Genomic DNA, 8,140 nt, shown 5'->3' with positions numbered 1-8,140 from the left:
CTGATCTACGGAAAACTTGTCACGTGATTTTATGCCGCACTCCGGGGTCACGGGGAGAATTACCATACGGGGAATCCTGAATGGACCCCGAGGTCTAATAAAGGGCTTTTAATAAGTGTCCATTCAGTGTATATGGCTCCTCTCTGTGATCAGCGGCGCTGGAGGGAGTTCAATAACATCGGGGGGAATTGCCGATGTCTTTAGGGCTCAGTAGGGATCGCCGTGTATCTGTGGGGCTCTTGGGAGGTTCGTTATCTCAGTTAAAGGGGATTTCCAGCACCGGAAATATTTCTAAATCCGCGACTCTCTGCACTCCGCAGGCGTCCGTCATACGGACCGCAATGTACAAGACACGAAATTCCAGGGAGTTCACCGTAAAAATCCCATACAGAGAACTTCTTGAATCCTCAATTGTCAAATATTCTGTTCAGCCTCCTCTGTTTCTGGGACAGCTGAGTGATAGCCATAGAGCCTCTCGGGATGCGACCCGGCTTTCCTGGAGTCCTGAAGGGTACGCGGCCGATTTGGAGAGGGGACATGTGGCGGCCGCTCAGGATAGCAGTAGGGCCATGTTCATACGGGGCGGATTTGTGTCCGCAGAAAATCTGCAACGTCTCCCTGGGTAAAATTTGCTTAAGGTCCCCCTGTACACGCAATGCAATACGCAGAGCATAGAAACCATTGATTTCAATGGGTTTGCTCACAAACACATATTTTCCTGCGCATTTCGGTTGCGCAAAAAACGCAGCAAGCTCTATTTCACCTGCACACACAAAGTCATTGGGGATGCGCAAATGTGCGAGCGATACGCTAGGGGATGCGAGAAACATATCCGGAACTCATCAAACTAATTAGCTATTTCAATCGGCGCATATTTTTTGGCGCACACAAATGAACATGGCTTGCGTTGTGTATGGATAGCGCTACCCATGGAGAACAATAGGGCTGTTCGTGCGTAATACGCGGTGAAATAGAGCACGCTGCGATCTTTTTCACGCTCGTGACTACACGCAATATATATACGCTAATGTGAATGGATCAATGAAAATCAGTGTACTTTTATTGGCTCAATTCATACGAGCGTATGCGCAAAAACGCTTGCACCACCGCAACATATTTGTGCATGAACGAGCTTGGATGAGGTACATTTGTGCGCGTTTCTGCCCATATTACTGTACTTTTTGCGCTCACATGGCCAATACACACCCAACACACCCTTTCCGGGGATTAATAGTCTACTTAGCCTAATGAGCTCCAGATGTGTTCTTTTCCCCGCGGTTTTGCGCAACGTTTCACGCTTCCCCTTGAATATTTGCGCTCCTCCCATAGACTTCTATGGGAGCCTTAGCTGCTCAATTAAGACAGAGCAGGTCCTACTTTTTTCCATGCCGCAAAATATGCGTACAGAACCCGCTGGAATCAATTCGGTTCTATTTTCTGCTTATGCGCGCAAAAGCATGCACAAATACGGTTGTGTGAAGAAGCCCCACGTTGCTGCGACTATAAGGGCTTCCAAACATGGACGTATTTATGTGCGTATTTGCGCACGCAAAATATGCATGCAGAATATGCAGCGAACAGAACGCATTGATGTTTTTTTTCCACACGCATTTAAATCGTACGAAAAAAGCAACGTGCTCTATTTTAGTGTACAATTGCGCACCGATGGCCCCCGTCTGCACGATATCGTGTCTTGGATTGGCTGGCCCGCCTACTCAAAAATGGCGCTCTCGGGACAGCGCTGATGTGAGCGGTCCGGGAGTGAAAAAGTACAATAAGTAGCTCAGATACGGGCATGATAGCACATGGTCACATGCCCTGCATAGTGAATATACGTCACGCTATCGCGAGTGTACATGCCCTTACGCCCGTTTGCGTCCGCCCTAAATGGATTTCTAGTGTAGAAAATCTATGCAGAAAAATTTGCGCCAAAATTGCCCACATGACCACGGCCTCCGCGCGTCCAGTGACGGTCAGTGGTGCCGCTTTGCGACCCAACACGACCGTGACCCCACAATGGCAAAAAAATCCAGCTTGGTTGCATATTCCTTGCGCGTCGACTTTTCCGTCTGTTTTTTCTTAATCGCCTTATCACGTCAGTTGCGCAGCAGCATGTTGCAGACATTTTTTTGTTGTGCTTTGCCGTGTAGCAATAGCCCAACGGTGGCCATCATGGCGGTCACCCAGCTTTCGATAGTATGGAAAAATAACCGGGCGCCGTGATTTACCGTGCAGCTTTATTCTATGGAAGCCGCTGTCGCGGGCGCCTGTTCTTCGCCTCGGTGCTGATCCGTGCGATATTCTGTATCATCTCACCCCCCCTCGCTCCCACCATGTGACGGAGCGGGGAGGTGGGAGTCATTAAAGTTCCCCTCTGGATATGAGATGTCGGGGAATAGGGAGGATCCCGGCCATCTGGCTGCCAAGTCCAAAAACCACCTTTTTAATTTTGATACTGAGGAAAGCGGCCCCTCACCCCCTCCATGTTACCTCCTGGGGACCGAAGAGGAAACCGCTGCCAGCTTATGGGGTGGAGGGACAAGGAAGGGGGTCAGGAGGGGTGGAAGCTGAGAGGAAAACCCCCACAGCAGGAAGAGAGTGGGGGATGTATATATATATATATATACATGAAGATGGACCGCGCACGTCTCATAAGACATATAGTCCATAAACACCCGGCAGCGCAGGGTGGTCTTTCCTCTTATTACACGCCAAACCCAAAAATAACCGTCCTTGGAGGAGATGGGGGGGGGGGGGGGTCTTGGCTGATTATAACAGGAGACATAGCGCCGAGAGGAGCGGATGATACTCTAATACAGATGATACACACAAAGCTTCCTTTTTCATAGCATCCTCTGTTAACCCATTCGCAGCCTCAGACGTACCCCTAAGGGGCTCGTGTAACCTGGAAAGAATAGGATGAGGGAGGGGGTGGACATATGGTTGGACTAGGATAAGCCTGGCGAAGCTCGCAGCCTGTTACAGACCCCCTCCTCTCTGTAAACCCCATCCCTTCCCCCTCTAGAAGCTTCCACGGTTACCTACGGAGCCTAAGAGGTAGCACCTGTGTTAATTGTGTATACAGGTGAGGGGATATAGACGGCGCACTCACCTGTATACAAAGGACCTGCTAATAATTGATGAAGGGGGTCCGGAGGAGCTGAAGCGCACGGAATACCCGGACTATATATATGGAGGGACCGTTGGGTGCGCCAAGGAAGGGTTCTTTGAAACGGAGTGACTTGCTCTGGTGGACAAGTGTTGATCTATGAGATCGGTGCTTCTTCACACGGCCTTCACATCATTCCCGCCATCGTATCGGCGGCACGTCCCCAATTCACATGGGGGGATACACTATAGATGCGAGCAGACGATGAATGAGCATTTGCGCGCTCGCTGTATCGTGTGCAGTTTTAGGTTAGCGTTAATGTTTTCCGTTCTTCGGAGCCGAACAGAAAAAACGGAAAACTGGATGATGACTACAACAGGGCACATCGGCTTCGGACGAACCGGCAAAAAGTTTCCCAAAGTAGGACCGCATGCTGCGATATTTCATGCTGGGTCAGCGGTGGAGGCTCCGAACAAATCATCCGACACACATGTAAACATCGCCGGTCAACGACTAGTCGGGCATACGAGTGTTCATAGGAATGTTCGCGCCCGATTGCCCGGGTGTGTAAAAGGGTGTTAATGAGGTTGCCAGTGGAGTGATAATAGTAGCCGTATTCGCCTGTTTGCTCCCTCGCGTCTTTTGTTTACAAACAGCTACCGCCTTACCGCTGCAGCCAGTCAGAGGATGCGCTGGTCATGTGCCAGTCTCGTGGCATTATGGCTGCCGGCGTCTGAGCTGCGATCTCAGGAGAACAGCTCGTAACCGCTGCAGCAGTAAGGTGGCGGCTATTGGCGCTGGATGCCAAAGGAACGTAAAAAATGACCCCCATCAGGACATCCCCTTTAAGACCCTGTTAACGGCTGCATTCGAGGTTCCGTTTTTAATGGATCCGTCTACATGAAAGAAAGGTTAACTAAGTTCTATGGTTTTTTTTTGACGGATCAGTTAGACCAATCCTTCCAAAAACGGAGAGATTAGCCTCAGTTTGGCGTCGGATTTAACTGATTTTTCTAGTTTCTTCTTGATTATGCGCAAAAGAAAAAAACGGATCCATTAAAGAGAACAAATAACAGATACCAATGGAAGCGTTTTCATTCGTTCCCAATTGACAACGATGTATAAAATAACAAAAGGCCGCTCTGACTCCGTTTTTTTTCCCCTTTGGATGAGGAAATGGCGCGGCAAAATACACTATTTATGGTGAGATGGAAAAAAACGGAGGAAATAAACGCGAACGGGGATAAACTTAGAGCGCTAAAAACCCATCGAAACAAGTGGGAAGTTAAACGGCGACATTGGTTTACGTTTTTCTGTCTACATCATGAGACAAACTGGGCGCAGGTGTGAACGGCGTCTGAGGGGGCTTCATATGGGGCAACTAGCAGTCAAAAAAAATCACGCAAACAAGCGATTTTCATCGACGGCCGTCTCATGTACCGCGGGACCGGATACGGTGCTGCCTGTTCGCAGGGAATGGAGGCGGCTGGAAGAGATCTAGCGCGCTCCGCCTCCGTTCTCTGAACGACTATGGCTCCCGTGTAAAAGCATAGGAGTGATGGTCGTTTAGAAGCGCAAAAGTGCCCAACAGTCGCCCCGTGTAAAGCCGCCCTTACACCATGGGGGATAAAACATTTTCAGGGAGATTTACCAAAACCATTGCCCCCGGCTTGTGTCCTGAAATGTGACTTTTCTGGTCTGGTCGCCGTGCGCCTGATTTACGAACCTTGCGCACCTGTATATTAGGTCGCGCCATTTTCATTTCAGTGTAAATGTGTGTTTGCGATTTACGTGTTGCGGTCGGTTTAGACCTGGTTGATAACGTGTGACTAATTCACATAGACTACTCCAGTGCCAAGGAGGCATATTTTCAGCACCCAACTTCCCATCACGGACAAAGGAGTATTTGCGCCTCATATAACATGCTGTGTGCGACATTTCGAAGAACTGCGCACATCTAAGGCAGAAGCAGAGCCAAAAAGCTGCAACAGATAACTGCAACTAAATAGCGGATGTGATAAATCCCCCTCTTTATGCCACTTTCTGGTGTAAAAAAAAGTTACAAAACTTTATGCAACTTTTGGCAGTTTGCGCCATCGCCCAGCACTTTCCCAAAGGGTGGCACGTTGGGAGGGGGCGTGGCCACACTTATATATAGTTTATACCAGAAATGTACAGCAGCTCAGACCCATTTCTGTATGGGCGCACAGATGCACCTAATAAATGACGCATGCACCTCGTTATATATTACGTGCATCGTGACGCTCTTAATAAATATCCCCCAAGGCGCGCAATTTGACCTTAATTAACTGGATTTTTCAGACCCCCCCCCAAAAAAATTATTTTTGGATCACACCGGTCAGGATTTTGCTTGGCGACAGCGGGCGACACCATAAAGTGACGTCCCTGATCTCTGAAGTGTGGTTACCATTACGTTTTTTCATGGTGCGGACAGGATGGACATATGTATGTGTGTATATATATATATATATATATATATATACGTGCTCTGCAGCTCGCTGGCATCATACAAAGGATACTATTATTATCATGCACACAGGTGGGTTAAAGGTGGGTATGTGCTCATCTGAAGCTGGTAATTAGCCTGGCACACCCTCTCCCCTCCCGTCAGCCCTCTCTCTCCCTCGGCGCTCTGGAAAATTACAGTTGTATGTGGCCCTCCCACAGCCCCAGGAATCCACAGTGATCCCTCCAGTCTCCAAACTACCCCCCAGCTCCCACCCTGTAACCTTTCTCCCACCCCCCACCTCCCCAACTACTCCCAGCGCTCAGTTAACCCTCGGTGTTCTGCTGACGCTGCCTGGAGCCCGGGCCAAAAATACTATTTACACAGACACAAAAAGCCTTGTTACTTGTAAGCAAGTGCAAGCCGCGACCTAAAACACGAGATCCTACAAGCACATACGGTGCGCAGGGATCCTAGACGTGATCCAAAACGGATGCGTGTAATGACGGGGGCTCTGGGCTAAGGCAGAGTATATGTATTCAGACCATGACCAAAGAAAACCCCAATATTTAGTCCAGATATCACTTTCTTACGCGTTTCGAGCCCTTAATTGTCGTGCAACAATGCACTTTTTTAGCAAATGAATGCAGATATTGAAATAGTTGGTAGTTAAAGGGCGTTTCCCCCAAAACATAGATGACATATTGGTTATGTCATGCAGATGGGTGTGAATCCGCCTTGCCGCACATCGGTTTGACTTTGGGCTATCTGTGTGGGCGGTAGCACCTGGGGAACCCCATTTCTCACCCTTGACCCCTTGAAGCAGGATTTGGTCTTTGCTGTGGGGTCTCCAAGCCATTACTCGCACGGACAGTGGTGTGGCCGCTGGTGCTGCGCTGGCCGAGGCGCGTTACCTGATGGTGTGAACAGGTGCGTATCTAGAGTACCAGCTATTGTCATGGCTGGTGCCACAGGCGCAACAATAAGGTCCAGGCAGAAGGTCAGTGCAAGCAATGAGGAAGTCTGGAACCGAGGTCAGGAAGCACAGAAACCAGATGGTCAGGAGCAGAGGCAAGGGTCAGAACCAGATGAACCATACAGGGGCTTTATATCACAGTGGCTAATGAGACCAATTGCCTAATCATCCTCCATAGGGGGGAAGGATGTCTAATATAGCAGGAAGTGGTTGGTGGGGACCTGTTAGGAACGCGCGCACTGGCAGTTTAAGTGAAGGGGTGGGATCGCCTTTGCATATGGGCAGACAGCAGGGTGCCAGCGGTGGAGCAGTCGCAGCGTGTAGGCCGATCCAGCAATCCCTTTCTTCAAAGTACCAGCAGGTGTTCCCATCCATTGGGCCATTTTTGATAACTAATGTATCATGGCGCTCCCCCATGGACCCAGCAGCAGGTGAGCTGTGGGTGAGGCAGCAGCGTACCGTGACAAGTTAGTTAAGATCTATAAGGGACCAACCAATGGGAACCCCGCTGACACCCAGAAGGAATGGACTGCTGCATTGGCCTTTTTGGCTTATTTCTTGCAAAGGACCAAACTGCAAGGCCGGATTCACTGTGTGCATCACACATAGCACACACACCTCTGCTACATGTGCATCGCACACAGCACAGGAGGCTGTGCTTCATGCATGTGACACACAGCACACACTGCTCTGCTACATGCGTGATACTCAGCACACACTGCTCTGCTACATGCGCGTAACACACAGCACACACTGCTCTGCTACATGCGTGACACACAGCACACACTGCTCTTCACATGCGTGACACACAGCACACACCGCTCTGCTACATGCGCGTGACACACAGTAAACACTGCTCTCCTACATGCACGTGACACACAGCTCTGCTACATGCACATCACACACATCTCTACAATATGGGCGTGGTGCACACTGTTCTGCTACATGCACGTGACACACAGCTCTGCTACGTGCGTGTCACATACGGCTCTCCTACATGCACGCGACACATAGCTCTGCTACATGCGCATGACACAGCACACACGACTCTGCTACATGCGCGTGACACACAGCACACACGGCTCTGCTACATGCGCGTGACACACAACACACGCGGCTCTGCTACATGCGCATGACACACAGCACACACGGCTCTGCTACATACATTCTTTATTGGTCTGTGCTGGTTTAGGATCTGTGATGACATCACCATCATGTGATAAGGGGGATGGCGCTAAGAACGGATGACTGATCACATGAAAGTGACATCATCACAGGTCCTGTCAGCACACGACTGCTGTCTGGCTCTGCTGTTTTTTTATAAAGTGAAGCACCTGTCATGACGTGACAGCCATGATCAGCGGCGGAGCTAAGAGCTGGTGACTGATCACATAATGGTGACATCATCACAGCGCTTGTCAGCACACGGCCGCTGTCAGGCTCTACGTTTTATGTGCTTTAGGACCTGCGATGACGTCAGCGTCATGTGATAAGGGGCGGATCATGTAACTCACTCACGGACAAGCGGTCGTTAGCACTTTGATTACTTGCCCTATCCAGTCCTGGAGCAAATTTTGTCCCTTTGACC

Source organism: Eleutherodactylus coqui, chromosome 13 (genome assembly GCF_035609145.1).
Source record: "Eleutherodactylus coqui strain aEleCoq1 chromosome 13, aEleCoq1.hap1, whole genome shotgun sequence".
Classification (NCBI taxonomy): Eukaryota; Metazoa; Chordata; class Amphibia; order Anura; family Eleutherodactylidae; genus Eleutherodactylus; species Eleutherodactylus coqui.
This window is presented reverse-complemented; position numbering follows the sequence as displayed.